The sequence below is a fragment of the Nomascus leucogenys genome, unplaced genomic scaffold, assembly GCF_006542625.1.
Source record: "Nomascus leucogenys isolate Asia unplaced genomic scaffold, Asia_NLE_v1 002071F_15693_qpd_obj, whole genome shotgun sequence".
In the NCBI taxonomy this organism is placed as follows: Eukaryota; Metazoa; Chordata; class Mammalia; order Primates; family Hylobatidae; genus Nomascus; species Nomascus leucogenys.
Genome location: NW_022096190.1, coordinates 1 through 15742, shown reverse-complemented (window position 1 = coordinate 15742; position 15742 = coordinate 1). Strand labels below are relative to the sequence as shown.

General features: G+C 55.9%; 1 pseudogene; it reads right to left on the bottom strand.

Annotated features, from left to right (window-relative positions):
• Window positions 1-448: 448 nt before the first annotated feature.
• LOC115833845 lies at window positions 449-15493 on the bottom strand (annotated as a pseudogene).
• Between the last annotated feature and the right edge of the window lie 249 nt (window positions 15494-15742).

Here is a 15742-nt window from a genome sequence, read left to right as displayed (position 1 = left end):
ATGATTTTTAAACAGAGATTTCCAAATATGAGGCAGTGATGCTTTGCTAATTGGCTATATGATTAATATCAATATTGTAATTATGGGGCCAAAAGCCCCTTGGAGGGTCTTAAGTTATGTATGGGGCTGGGGTTGGTGGGGAGGGATGTGTGTGCTGCTCAGAGATGGTACAAGCCGAGGATGGCTAGAGTTTCTTGCACCTAAGCTCAGCCTGCCCTCAGGATGCTGGAGGTATGGATGTGGTTCAGCTTCAGCTGTACAATATTTCTGCGAACTGGAGCCCAAACAGCCAAGGCGGCAGGTGTATGGCAGAGCTGAAGGGCCGGGGAGCTGGCTGGATGAATGGAGGGCCTGGGGACCTGCCTGCCTCCCACATACGACTCACTCCTCAGCCCCCGACCTGGCTCCTCATCCATGCACCCCTTTGCTCTGCCCGAGGGCACCCTACCTTGTACCCCTGGATGTCTCCATTCTGGCTGTCCAGCGGAGGTGGCTCCGAAGTCACGTCCAGCTGTGTGGCCGTGGCCGTGGACGACCACGTTACGAGGTGCTGCTGTGGGCACTGGAGGGCGTGCAGGGTAGGCAGTGAGCATTCGAGTAAACCTGGGAGGGGAGGTGGGCTGGGCGGGATGGGGAGCCCAGATCCCGTCTCTTCCAGCTGAACTGGGTGGGCTGGGAAAGGCATGCTGGGGCCGACAGGGCGGCGCTGCTCACCTGCCTCCCCGACAAAGACCTCCTGCGGGGGGCTGGAGGGCCCCTCGCCCACAGCATTGTACACGCTCATCCGTATCTCATACCGCCTATGCTTGTTCAGGTCTGTGGGGGAGAGTGGCGGAGGAGAAGCACACTGAGGTCACCGTCCCTGCTGGGAAGGTGCCCCCAGGGAGGGCAGAGGCTGCAGGGGGAGGAATGAGGCAGCCCCCCATTCTAGTCCCCTCTGTGAAGGTGCAGGAAGAAGGAGGTGAGAGGCGGGGCCCCCAGGGGACTCTCTGTGCCAATCTGGACATCGGGCGATGCTGGTTGGCCTCTTGGCCTAGGGTGGCCGTACATTTTATTGTTCAACTGGACACTTTTGAGACTGAAAACCACTATGAATATTTACACTGGGACAACAGCTTTGGGTAAACCAAAGCTGTTCTGGGCATGCCTGGCCATAGAGTCACCCCTAACCCCAGCCTGTCCTCTTTCCCCACCGTGACAGATGCCCAGAGTCCCCATCCACCCAGAGTCCCCATCCACCAACTCTTTACACAGCGGGGCTCAGCTCCAGGGGGGAGGGGCGCATCGGATGTGAATTCTGGACTAAGAAACCTGATGTTTCTGCCAAGTTTGAGGTGCTTGGCTGAGAATGCCTGGCAGAACTTGGGAATGGGACGCAGCTGCAAGAAACGGGCGCAGTCACTGTCCCCTGTGGCCGAAAGTTTCTCCCACCCTCTCCACTCTTCTCTCTGGGTTTCCCGCCCCTGCTCCCTTCCCCTGGGTGGAGTCTACCCTTCAACAGGGTTGTGAGAGGGGTGTCACCCTTGCCTAGCTGCCTATGCAGCCTGTGTTGGCCATTGGTTGACGGAGGAAGGAGGAAGAGAATTTAGCCTTAAACTAGTGCTATTTTCTCCTGAGCATGAAACCCTTTTGCCTAAGGCCCTGGGTCTCAGGAAGAACCATGGCTGGGGCTTTAGAGAAAGATCAAGGGCTGGGGCGCGCAAGCAGCAAGAACATGCCTAGTGCATGGGAGGACGACAGAAGCAGGTGACTAAAACTGCTGTTACCTCCCTCCAGGTGTGGGGCCAAACTGTGAGACCCAGCCGGGCCGAGAAGTGCCTTCGATAGGACTAGATGGGGCAGCAGCCACGTGGACACCTGCCCACCTACCCAGCAGCGTCCAACAGCTCCTGCTGCGGCCCTGCTGTCACTGTCCCCTGACCCAGCGGAGCACAGGGTTACAGACTTCCCTTTTCCAGCCCACACCTGACAGAGGGCAGGCTTGAAGGAGACTTTCCCTGTCATCGGCCTACTTTTCCGTGTGTTTAGGGTTATCACTTGTGTTCAGGTTAGTCCCATTCCTTAAGCCCCCTGGGGTGGGCACACCCCCTCAGCCTGTGATCAGGCCTCTGGAGGAGGCCCCGCTCCCAATCCCCTGCGAGGCCTGGGCCCGCGATGAAGCCACCATGCAAGGAGACTTACTGTCCAGCTCGTACTGCGTGAGGCTGGGCCGGCTCAGGTTCCGCATGGAGTACATGGCTATGGGGTGGGGGTGCCGGGGCAGGGGCGCAGAGGGAGACAGCAGACAGAGGAGGTTAGTGCTCACACATCCCCACCCCACAAAGAAACCCCGGCCAGGCGGGGCCGACGGGGTGAACAGACAGGAAGTGTTTCCAAATTTCCAATGCTGAGTTATGGGCCAGGATAACAGTACAGTGGGGGCGGGGGAGGCTGGAGGCTCCCTGGACAGTGTCTGCCCCCACCCTGGTGTGGCACTGGCCCAAGGTGACATGAACTCTTTGTAGCCCAGCATCTCTAGGGACATCTCTGGGGGACCCTCTCACCCCAACTCTCTTCCTTGTTTCAGGGCAGAGCTCCTGGAAACCAGCATGAAATACCGGAGTCGTTAATTTCCTCATATGAACCAGAAACAATTTTACTACTAGGAAATATGACTGTATTATACACAGGCAATATAAAATCCCAACCACAAGCGAATGCGGGCAAAAAAAAAAAAAAGAAAGAAAAAAGTCCACCAAAAACGCAAGCTGTTGGATCAGCTACTTCAGAGTTTTTCTATTAATATTCCTTTGCTACATGCTCATCATTTTGTTGTCTGCTAACTCACTAGAAGACAAGGCACGAAAGGCTTGAGAGAACTAAGGGAGGAAACGTGAAAATGAAGAGGCTGGGCCGGGCACAGTGGCTCATGCCTGTAATCTCAGCACTTTGGGAAGCCAAGGTGGGTGGATCACCTGAGGTCAGGAGTTCGAGACCAGCCTGGCCAGCACAGTGAAACCCAGTCTCTACTAAAAACACAAAAATTAGCTGGGCGTAGTGGTGCATGCCTGTAGTTTCCAGCTACTTGGGAGGCTGGGGCAGGAGAATCGCTTGAACCTGGGAGGCAGACGTTGCAGTGAGCCGAGATCCTGCCACATTCTAGCCTAGGCAACAGAGCAAGGCTCTGTCTCAAAAAAAAAAAATGCCGGGTGCAGTGACCCATGCCTGTAATCCCAGCACTTCGGAAGGCCGAGGCAGGTGGATCACCTGAGGTCAGGAGTTCGAGACCAGCCTGGCTAACATGGTGAAACCCCGTTTCTACTAAAAATACAAAAAATTAGCTGGGCGTGGTAGTGTGCGCCTTTAATCCCAGCTACTCAGGAGGCCTCAGGCAGGAGAATCGCTTGAACCTGGGAGGCGGAGGTTGCAGTGAGCTGAGATGGTGCCATTGCACTCCAGCTTAGGCAACAAGAGTGGAAAAAAAAAAAAAAAAAAAAAAAGGAGAGGCTCTTAAACTGACCCCTCTCCTGCTAGTCTGTTTGGGTGAGTGTCCCACACCCACCTGAGTACCCAGTCCTCTGGGGTACTGCTGCCTGCTGCTGTCTTCTACTACGAATCAGTCATGGAGTCCCAGGTGGGTGGACAGAGGATATTAGGGAAGGAGGCTCTTTATAAAAATCTCTAGTGGTCTGAGTCCAAATCTTAGGTGAACGCAAGCACTTCAGACCCAAACAAGCCGAAGGTCTATATGAACATCAGCTTTGAGCCACACGGAAAACCTCAGTTTTTTCTTTCATTATGTACCAAGGTGTCCTAATTATTGTTGCTATCTGCTGTGCTATAAAATATTTTATCGGTTGCACCACTTTGCAGCATTTTGTCTAAAGCTCTTAACTGTCATAAATGCACCTAACTGTCTGCCAATGTGGAATACTAAATAATTATTATGTGAGTGACTGATTTACTTTGAAAAATCAAAAACAGGCCAGGTACAGTGGCTCACGCCTGTAATCCCAGCACTTTGGGAGGCCAAAGCGGGCAGGTCACTTAAGGTCAGGAGTTCAAGAGCAGCCTGGCCAACGTGGTGAAACCCCATCTCTACTAAAGATAACAACAACAAAAAATTAGCAGCGTAGTGGCACATGCCTGTAGTCCCAGCTACCTGGGAGGCTGAGGCACAAGAATCACTTGAACCCAGGAAGTGGAGGTTGCAGTGAGCTGAGATGGCACCGCTACACTCCAGCCTGGGCAACAGAGCAAGACTCTGTCTAAAAAAAACAAAAACGAAAACAAAAAAAACCTCGAGTCCTGGAGCATCTGCACCCATCACGTATCATCTCCCATACTGGCCTCGGTTCCAACCTCGTGCTCTCTTGCTATGTGACTGCAACAGCCTCTGTCTGGGCACCTGCCTCTGGCTCCCCATCCTCCCACCATGGCCAAGCCATCATCCTCACGCCACCAAAGTGGCTCCTAACACAAAAGTCCAAACACGTCTTTCCCTTGCTGTGATCTCCTGGGCATCGGCTCTCCCTGGCATTTCCACCTGGGCTCCCCGCTTTCCTTCCTTCGCTCCAGGGGGCAGGCTGGATCCCCAGGACAGGCAGGGCAGTGACTTCCCCCAGGAAAAGAGGGGCCAGGACTACTGCTCTTGGGGTGTGACCAGGTGAGGCTTCTGGTCCCTCAAGGGCAGGGGTGCTCCTTCTCATGCACCGGGCTGTCCCTGTCCCTTTGTCCTGGTTAACTTGGCATCATCCTTCCGTGTTAGCGCCACTGCTGGTGCCCGGGAAGCCTTGCCTGGCCCTGGCTTTAGGTCCTCCTAGAATGTTTCCTTCCTGGCTCGCCTGGCTCCTCCTCCAGTGTGCAACTCCAAGAGGGCAGGGACCCCGTCTATCTTGATCATTGGTGTGCCCCACAGTGACTTGGAGCCCATAGAAGGTGCTCAGTAAATATTCAGTGAATGAATGAATGGGATGGGAAGAGGGAGAGGCACACATGGAGAAGGGAGGCAGGGTTTCAGGTTAGAGTGGTTCCAGGAAGCTGAGAGCTCCAGAGCGGGAAGGTGAGGGTGACCGCCCCCATCCCACCAATTCCTCTGGCTCCCAAGTGTCACTCACGGGTAAGCTCGGCCCATGTGGCCCCTGGGTTGTTGATGCCTCGAATCGTGAAGCCCCTCAGTCCTTCATACAGCAGCTCCCGGTATCGGATCCGGAAGCCCAGGAGGATGCCATTGATCTTGTCCTCTGCTGGTGGCTGCAGGGAAGGGAGTAGGGCATGGGGAGGGGACCTGGACCACCACCCACTCCACCCCACACTCTCTCATCATGCCTCAGAGCAGCCACAGAGCAGGGACTGTGTTTTAACCAGGAAAATAAATCAAGATAATATTGGGCATTTTAAATTTACAAAGCACTTCTGATGAGGCCATTTCATCCCTGCAGCATTCTTTGGAAGGAAGGAAGGGCAGGAATCAGTAATTGCCTTTTCCCCAAGCAGGAAACTGAGGCTCAGAGATATTAAGGAACTTTCCCAAGATCACATGGCATCATTGGGGCCTGAGCACAAAGCTGTTTTCCTAGAGCCACTCCTGGTTCAGCTCCTTTGTCTTCAAGGGCTGCCCTCACCTGATCACCAGCCTCCCCAGGACTGCTGGTCCCTGCCTTAGCACCTGGATAACACTTCCTGGTGTTTCCTGCAAGCTGAGCCTCTCCTACTCTTAGTACATGCAAGGGTGAGTGCGCCCCTCACCCCTTCATCAAGTTCTCCTTTGCTTCCTCTCCCATCTACAGCTTAGCTGGAGAACAGGCTTCGGGAGAAGGTGGGAACCACTTCTTAATGATATTGCTCATAAAGAATGGACTGACCAACCTGGCCAACGTGGCAAAACCCTGTCTCTACTAAGAATAAAAATTAGCTGGGTGTGGTGGCATGTGCCTGTAGTTCTGCTGGGAAGGCTGAGGAAAGAGAATCATGTGAAGCCGGGAGGTGGAGGTTGCAGTGAGCTGAGATCGGGCCACTGTACTCCAGCCTGGGCGACAGAGCAAGACTCTGTCTGAAAACAAAACAAAACCCAAACCCCAAAAAACCAAAACCCTGCTGAAACAGCTCAGCCTTTATTAGCTCCTTAATGACTTCCCCGGCTGCCGCGGGCACCTCCCTGCCCCCTCCGCCATGTTGCTCCAGCCTCGTCCCGGTCACAGGTGCACTAAGTCATGTTCATCTACGGGAGCGTCCTCTCCTTGAGGCTGTGTGTCTCCGGCTGGGGGACCCTCCTGGCTTTGTCTTCGAGGCTTTCCCTTTGTGGGGTGGCAGATGGCTGAAGGGGAGTGCCTGCCCTTGATCTGGAGAAGTGGTGACGGCAGTTCAGTGCTTTGAACTTTGAGTAGAGATGGGGTTTTGCCAGGGGTCCCTCTCATGTGGGTGACCTGCTGAGCCAAGGCTGAACTTCAGAGGGCACAGGAGGGCCCTGCGGGGCAGGACCCATGAGCAGCCTGGTCGCTGAGGTTTGCCCATGGTCTTCCCCAGGCCATGGCGTGTTCTGTGACATGCACATGCCTGGATTTCTCATGGCTTCCCAGGTGCTCTGGGGCAGAGAACCTGGGGGCTCCATGCAGCCCTGGTGGGGACTGCTGGCTTTCCCAGTCTCAGAGCAAGCTCGTCTGGGTCTTCATGGAGCTTTCCTGCCTGCTGGGCCGTACCTGCCATCGGATTAGCACAGAGGTGGTGGTGTGGGGCGTCACGGAGAGGATGGTGGGTGCTTCGTCGGGGGCTGTGGAGAGAAGCAGACAGGTAGGTTCTGGGGGCCGCAGCTTCAAGTCCCCCAGGAGCCCACTGGGACCAGATTCTGCTAATACTGGACCACAGGGCAAGTCCAGCTTGCATCGCCCTCCATGCCTGCTGGCCTGACTTCTGCAGAACAAAGGGCTGGTGTAAAGGGGAGGGAGGGAGGGACTGTGAGCTGACTCAGCCCAAACCCAAGGGTCCCAGAGCCCCCTCAACTCTGCCCCTCAGAGCCATAGATCACTTCTGCTGCTGCTGAGAACTCCCGTCCTGCTCGCTGGCAGCTTGTGGGACACAAGGAAGGAATGCGCCACAGGCCAGGCTGGGCCTGGGACCCTGAGCCCTTGGCAAAGGTGTCTGTGGCCCAAACCTCCCTGAGACCCTACCCTGGAGCTGAAGGGCCCAGTGGGCCCTCCCCCCAGAAGAAAATGCCCCGTGCCCAGGAAGCAGCCAGTGGGACGAGAGGGAGACTGCTGGGGAAGGGGTACTGACCGGCCTGCAGGGTGGTCAGTGACTCCGACTCCTCGCTGAACTCGCTGTCGCCAATGTCATTGGTCGCCTTCACTCGGAACTTGTAGGACGTGAAGGGCTTCAGCCTGTGGGGGGAAATAGGGCCAATGCGCCAAGGTGCTCCTTAAAGGCCTCGCCCCATGCCCCACCAAGGAGTCTCCCTGGTCTGCCCTGCTTGGGAAAGGGGGCGGGGTGCCAGCCCACTACACAGAAGGGCACACTGAGGCTCAGAAATGAGCTTTGCTACACAGAGGACGAACTGGGACCCGGTCCCAGGGGTCCCAAGCACCTAGACCAGGTCCTCCAGCCCATGCCAGCTTGGGTGCCTTTAGCCCCAGTTGTAAGCCATAGCTTCCCGAGAAGGAAATGTCTGCAGCTTCCCACTTCAGAGCACCATGCAGTCACAAAAGCACCAATACCTCCACTGGGAACAAACTCCTCCCCTGCCCCTAACAAACTGCCATCTCTTTCTTTTTTTTTTTTTTTTTTGTTTGAGATGGAATCTTTTTTTGTTGTTGTTGAGACACATTCTCACTCTGTCGCCCAGGCTGGAGTGCAGTGGTGCCATCTTGGCTCACTGCAACCTCCGCCTCCCAGGTTCAAGCAATTCTCGTGCCTCAGCCTCCCGAGCAGCTGGGATTACAGGCACGTGCTACCACAGCCAGCTAATTTTTGTATTTTAGTAGAGACAGGGTTTCACCACGTTGGCCAGACTGGTTTCAAACTCCTGACCTCAAGTGATCCTCCCGCCTCGGCCTCCGAAAGTGCTGGGATTCCAGGCATGAGCCACTGCTCCTGGCCTCTCTTTTTTAAATGTAGTAAATGAGGGAAGAGCTGAGGTTTTCAAGAGTTAAGCAGTACTTCATCTCTGTAAGCCTCATTTCCTCTGGGAGCAAACGTCTCTCTTTTAGATTTATGGGGGGTGGGAGAGGTGGGGAAGAAAGTATTGCTCAAAACTCCCGGTCACATCAACCGGAATATAAAAAATACAACCCATTCGGAATTAAATTGAAGCCAGAATTTCGGAGTGACGCTCCACTCCCCTATTAAAGCTGGAGAGGAAGATGCCGCTCAGCTGGAAGAATCACTAATGAAGGATGACAGGCACTTCACTAAAGGGGGACTTCTAGGCTCCAGAAATAGAAAATTAAGAGGCAACCTAACAGGGTTCCAGAGGGAACAGAGTGAGGCAAAGCAGGACAGAGCGAATTCGGGAGGGTGAGAGTGGACACGGAGGCCGCCCAGGTGGTGCATGTAGGAGGAGAGCTGGGGGCAGGCTGGAGGTGTTTCAGAAGGCCCCCTACCCAGTGGAGGAGCACCGCTGGTCCTGGCAGGGAGAGGGGTGGTGGGATGCTGGCATGGACCCGAGCCTTACCTGTCCACAATGAAGCTGGAGGTGTTGTGGCTCACGGAGGCCGAGTGCAGTGCCCACCTGCCGCTGGGCAGCTCGCGGTCTGGATGGTGTAATAGCGCACAGGGGAGAGCCCATCGCTCCCCGGCTCCCAGGACAGCAGCACGCTGCGCGCTCTCACATCCTCCTGCTGCACCATTGGTCTGCTGGGGGCTGCGGGCGGACTGGGAGTGGCAGAAGGGGGAGGAGCAGGTGAGTAGGCCAAGCCGTGGTGGAGGGGCTGGACTTTCTCGAGGGACGAAAGGAGGTGATCTGGGCTCAGGCCCTGGCATCCCCTTCCCATCCCAATTCCATGCACGCAGGATCCTTGCAGGTTCTCACACCTGGGTACAGCGAGCACCCCTCTCCGGGTCAGAGGCCCACCCTCAGGCTCCTAGAGCCCCAGGGCCTGGGATTTACAGCTCCTCAGGGCAGCCATAAGCAAGGACTGACGGTGAGGAGGACAAACACCCACCCAGCTCCTTTGCTCCTGCCTGAAACGAGGCTGAGCCGGGCCCTGCGCAGTCCCCGATTGAGCGGGATGAGGCTGTTTCCCTGCGAGAAGCCTTGCTTCATTCCAGGCCCTAGCTTGGCTTCCTTCTCTCCCCAGCCTCACTGCCCCGCCCCTCCTGCAGGGCTTCTCAAACTCAGCAGTACTGCAATTCGGAACAGATGACTCTGTGGCGGGGCATCCCGTGCACTGCAGGATGCTCAGCAGTGTCCCTGGCTTCCACCCACTTGATGCCAGTAGCACCCCCACACTGTGACAAACAACATGTCTCCAGACATGTCCAGTGTCCCCTGGGGCCAAAGAAGTCCCCAGTTGAGAAGCACTGTACTGTTTTTCCTGAGTACATTTTCTTCTTCCCTTCCTCCCTCCCTCCCTCCGTTCCTTCCTTCTTTTCCTCCCTCCCTTCCTTTCCTCCTTTCCTTTTCTTTCTCCCTCTCTTTTCTCCCTCCCTCTCTTCCTTCTCCCTCCTCCCTTCCTTTTCCCTCCCTCCTTCCTTCTTTCTCCCTCCCTTCCTTCTTTCCCCTCCCCTCCCCTCTCCTTCCTTCCCCTCTCCTCTCCCCTTTCCTCCCTTCCCTCCCCCTCCCCTCCTTCCTTTCTTTATTTATTTAAAATACAGACAGGGTCTGTATCTGCTGCCCAGGCTGGAGTGCAGTGGCACGATCATAGCTCACTGCACCCTCAAACTCCTTGATTCAAGCAATCCTTCTACCTCAGCCTCTTGAATGGCTGGGACTACAGATGTACCCCACCACACCTGGCTAATATTTATTTATTTTATTTTGAGACAGTCTCGCTCTGTAGCCCAGGCTGAGGTGCAGTGGTGTGATCTCAGCTCACTGCAACCTCTGCCTCCCAGGTTCAAGCTATTCTCTTGCCTCAGCCTCCCAAGTAGCTAGGGTTACTGATGTGTGCCACCATGCCAGCTAATTTTTGTATTTTTAGTAGGGACAAGGTTTCACCCTGTTGGCCAGGCTGGTCTTGAACTTCCCACCTCAGGTGATCTGCCTCCCTCGGCCTTCCAAAGTGCTGGGATTACAGGTGTGAGCCACCACGCCCAGCCTATGGCTAATATTTTTACGTTCTGTAGAGATGGGGTCTCACTATGTGGCCCAGGTTGAGAGTATTTTCTAATATTTTCTAATATTTTCAGGCCAGTCGGGGTCCCAGGGCTTGCTTTTGGGGAGCCCAAGGTCAGGCAAGGTGCCAGCTCAGGGCAGCAGTGCAGTGGCAGCTGGAGCTCCCGGCAGCAGCCCTGATCCTGCGCCCATCTGTGTTGACAAGGCCAGGGCTGCGAGCGGGAGGGGAGAGGGAAGATGGTCACTAACCCTCCCTTAATTAATTAATTAATTAATTTAGACAGAGTCTTGTTCTGTCACCCAGGCTGAGTGCAGTGGTGCGATCTTGGCTCATTGCAACCCTCTGTCTCCTGGGTTCAAGTGATTCTCGTGTCTCAGCTTCCTGAGTAGCTGGGATTACAGGTGTGCGCCATCACGCCTGGCTAATTTTTGTATTTTAGTAGAGACGGGGTTTCGCCATGTCAGTCAGGCTGGTCTCAAACTCCTGACCTCAAGTGATCCACCGCCTCGGCCTCCCAAAGTGCTGGGATTACAGCGTGAGCCACTGAGCCTGGCCACAGACTTCCCCTTTAGAAGACCAGACCAGAGTAGGGTCCTTGGGAGTGAACTTGCAGCTCATCTCTGGAGTCTACTAGACCCCTCGCTGACTTTGACTTCAGAGATTGGAGCCCACCTTCCATTCTCACCCAGGCACTGCGGCTCATACCAGCCATCCACTAGGAGCAGCTCAGAGCACTGACTGGCCCCCCCTCAGCTGCCCCCCAGGCCTTCCCGGCCCCCGTGGGCAGTCACCTCTCTTCTCGGTGGTACCACCAAGGCCTCGGCAGCCTCTCCCCAGCCCTTGCGGTCTGGGCCGTGATGCGGAACAGGTAGACAGACTCTGGCTTGAGGCCCGTGGCTGTGTACTGCCGGGCGCTGGGGCCAGCACCTCCACCAGTGGCGGTGTTGGCTTGTGGTTGGTGTTGAGCCGGTGTGTGATTCTGGTAAGCTGTGGGAAGGAAGCACATGGCTATTATGGCAAGCAAGGCAAGCTGCCCCTAGGGCCCCGGGAAGGGTTGTTCCGTCCAAAGCCACAGCTGTGTCTGCACATGGCCACCTTGCCGTGGTCACTTTGGCTGTGCTCTGTCTGCCTGAGGCCTCTGGGTCACTCTCCAGTCTTCAGCTGCCACCTGCGGAGGGTGGACCGTGGGTGGCATGGAGAGGCCCTCTATGCACAGGGTCTGTGACCCCCCGTAACAGCCGCAAGTGAAGAAACTGAGGCCTGGAGAGGCCAGACCACCCGCTGGTAAGTGATAGAGCTGGAATCCCAGCCCAGGTCTTTCTGGGCTAACGCACTTGCCCTTCCTGCCTCCACTCTGAATTAGGGATGTGGCATTGCTCTAGGGCAGGTGGTGCGTGAGGTCAGGGCTTAGAACCCTGGGACAGGTACAGGCAGCCCAAGCCCCCATTTTAAAGGTGAGGGGACTGAGGCCGCAGAGGGGAGTAGACCTGCTCAAGTTCATGCAGCTGCCGACCGGAACCCTGGGTGTGGGTACTGGGGGAACCCTAAATGTGAGATGAAGCTTCCCATCTGTAGCCTCCCTCCTGTGCGCCTTGAGACTCTTTTCCAGCTGTGCTGAGCCTGCCAGCGTGCCCTCACTTGGCCATGCTAAGGAACAGCGTCCAAGGTTTACCAGATGGCTGGCAGGCTGGGGGTTTGGGGACATTTGGGGACGCAAAGCCAACCCATGACTCTTTTTTTTTTTTGAGACGGAGTCTCGCTCTGTCGCCCAGGCTGGAGTGCAGTGGTGCAATCTCGGCTCACTGCAAGCTCCGCCTCCCGGGTTCCCGCCATTCTCCTGCCTCAGCCTCTCCGAGTAGCTGGGACTACAGGCGCCCGCCACCACGCCCGGCTAATTTTTTTTTTGTATTTTTAGTAGAGACGGGGTTTCACCGTGGTCTCGATCTCCTGACCTCGTGATCTGCCTGCCTCGGCCTCCCAAAGCGCTGGGATTACAAGCGTGAGCCACCGCGCCCGGCCCAACCCATGACTCTTAAGGGACTTGAACTCTGATCTTGCCCTCCGGAAGATTATCTTACACACTGGAACTTCTAACAGGAGGGCTAACACTCAGGTCCCATTCTAGAGGGGATGTGGAGGCTCCCTGGACCTACTCTCCCTCTAGCCAGTAATGAAGTGGCCTCCTTTACAGCTCATGCCTCCTTCTTCTTCCTGCAGCCGGGGCATGGGAAGGGCAAAGGCTTACCAAGAATGATGCCATTGGGAGCAGCAGGGGGCTGCCAGATCAGCCGCACAGACGTGGTCCGCACCTCTGGGAACAGGATGCCCATGGGTGGTCCTGGGACTGGAGGGGGCAAAGGAGAAGAGGCCGACGCATGAGGCTGCCGCTCAGCTGGGGATGGGCCAGCTTGGGCAGAGCAGCCTGGCGGGGTGGAGGGGGAAGGGGCCACCCAGCTCAGTGAATTTCTGTGGAGTACTGCCCTGTGCCTGATACTGTGTTAGGAGCCAGGGGCAAGAACATGGAACCAAGGGGGCTTTCTGCCCTCAAAATAGGCATCATTTGGCAGGGACCTGAGGCTCCAGTTTCCCCTGCTCATGTCTGTATACACGCCCCAGAACTGGGCTGCCCTCAGAGTTGGGCCCTGGATGGATTCGTCTGTGCTTCACAAGGTCCTGTTCTGATTTCCTTCCACCCATGGGGTGAAGTGCCGTGGGGTAATGGGAAATGCCCACCCCCAGCCTGCACCACTCCTCTCTCTAGACCTTGCTCTGGAATCCTGGGACCCTGGAATTCCCTGCCCAGAGAGGCCTAAGCATGCTTCCAGGGGCTGCATGGGCCTGGTCCCCACATCCACTCTCCTGAGGGTAGGCTATGCACCCCTGGCTCCAGGGAAGGCCAAGGGTAGCTATATTGCAGGTGTGGAAATGAAGATTGAATGGAGTGGGTCAAAGGACAGGGTGAGGAGAGAATGGGGCAGGGGGTGGGGGAGGGTGGCTGGGAGGGGCACTCTTCCTGTGTTGCCGCATTGCAGCACAGAATGACAAGATGTCTGAGATTTCCAAACTTTTTTTTTTTTTTTTTGATACCGAGTCTCGCTCTGTTGCCCAGGCTGGAGTGCAGTGGCATGATCTCGACTCACTGCAAGCTCCACCTCCTGGATTCAAGCGATTCTCCTGCCTCAGCCTCCCAGTAGCTGAGACTACAGGTGTGTGCCACTACACCTGGCTAATTTTTATACTTTTGGTAGAGACAGGGTTTTACCATGTTGGCCAGGCTGGTCTCGAACTCCTGACCTCAAGTGGTCTGCCTGCCTTGGCTGCCTAAAGTGCTAGGATTACGGGCATGGGCCACCACGCCCAGCCTGAGATTTCTAAACTTGAACCTGGCCTTCCAGATCATTAAGGGTATATCTGTCAAGGCAGGAGGATAGAACATATTTAATTTAACAGTTCATTAGCTTGATGAATAACGTTAGCATATGCAAACATATGGTATTTGGACTTCCTTCTGCACTCTGGTCTGGCTCCTGCAGATGTCTGTGGTGGGCAGTAGGTGGGGGCGTGTGCGGGGAGATAGGAGGGGGCAAGGGATGCATTGCTGTTTCTGATGGGGAGTTTTGCTACAGGGATGAATGCCTGCAGCCCGCTGGTGGCATTCTTTTGCAAACAGGACCAGGAGGTTCGTGTGTCCAGGAAAAATACTTTCACTTTCACAGACCTTTACTCAAAGTGAACCTGCTCAGTTGAAAAATAAAGTAAAACTGGCCGGGCGCAGTGGCTCACATCTGTAATTCCAGCATGTTGGGAGGCTGAGGTGGGTGGATTGCCTGAGGTCAGGAGTTCGAGACCAGCCTGGCCAACATGGTGAAACCCCAGCTCTACTAAAAATACAACAATTAGCTGCGTGTGGTGGCCAGCGCCTGTAATCCCAGCTGCTCAGGAGGCTGAGGCAAGAGAATGGTTTGAACCCGGGAGGCGGAGGTTGTAGTGGGCCAAGATCGCACCACTGCACTCCAGCCTGGGTGACAGAGTGATACTGTATCAAAAAAAGAAAAGTAAATTAAAACTGGTGCAAGTCCCTATTCTGTACACTTGTTTTGCAGACAGACCAAGAAACTGAATCAGACGTCAAACTGCCTCCGCTGTAATTAGCATCCCCTGCAGCGGGGCTGGTAGCTCCGGGTGACCCATCCCTACAGGAGGCATCTGAGGCCATGGCTCCCCGTGGGGCAGAGCCTGACCCCAGAAGGGCAAGGCCAGATGGGCAGGAGGAAGGGCGGCTCCTCCCAGCCTTCCCCAAGCTCACTGGGATATGGACTCACCATCATCCAGCGTCCGCCCAGGATGGGAGGGTGGCTGGGGCTGCCGTCCCCGATGCGTGTGAAGGCCAGCACCTGGACCTCATAGAGCACGTATTTGCCCAAGCCGGTGAGCTGGGCACTGCGAGATGAGTTGCCTTCCACCAGCCAGAATCGGGCTGGGCGTCCGAGTCCTTCTCCTTATACATCACCTGTCAGGGCCCAGCACAGGGTGAGGGCCTCAGGCCTGCGTCTCACCCGTCTATACTTTTCCCGAGTCTCATCCCCAGGAAGGGGATGGGTAGACTTGGGCTCCTTGGAGTGACTTGGCCCCAAAGGTTGAGGGTAATTGCAAAGCTAGTGTACCCGGAGGGCTGGGGACACAAACGACTCAGTCACAGAGCAAGAAGGTTCCTGAGAGGGCATGCAGGTGGGAAGACAGCCCTAGACAGGGGGTGTGACTTATGCAAGGTCACACAGCTAGCAGCTGTGTGTCACACATCTCCCAACTTCCAGACCAGGGCTGGACCATGTGGCTAGGCACAGCTTTAAAAGGGATTCTAAAAGATAATGAAAAGCAAAACTGGGGCATCCAGCGTGGCCTCCCGGGAGAGATGGAGCAGCCCTAGGCCCTGGGTCCTCTCTGGGTGCCTCCCCACCCACAAGGGATGACTCGTGGTTGCCATGGTGACCACAGGCTAGGATGCCAGGCAGATCCCCTGTATCCACTCTAGGAGGCAGAGACCTAGAGGGTGATAAGGACAAGGCCCTTGGATGGAGAGGCTGGAGGGGCCAGCGTAGGGACCCCACCTCCTGGGATCCCGGGACTCACCTTATAGCCCAGCACGAGCCCGTTGCGATCGGCCTCGGGGACCTCGCTCCAGCGCACCAGCATGCTGCTGGAGGTGGTGGCCAGTGCAGACACATTGGTGGGGCCGGAAGAGGGGACTGTGGGGGAAAGGGAGTGGAGAGAAGGCACTCAGGACCCAATGTTGACTGTGCAAGGGATGTGGACCAGGACAGGGGGCCGAGGGAGGGGCCAGCTCGATGTTGCCTCTCTATGGAAGAAACGTGGCACACATGGTCCCCAAACTGCAAATGATCCCGCCAAGACGGCCTTTGGTTTTGGAATGCTGCAGACGCTGTGTCCGGTTTCAGATGAGCCTCCTCACAGGATTCTCTGCTCAGGTTAGGATT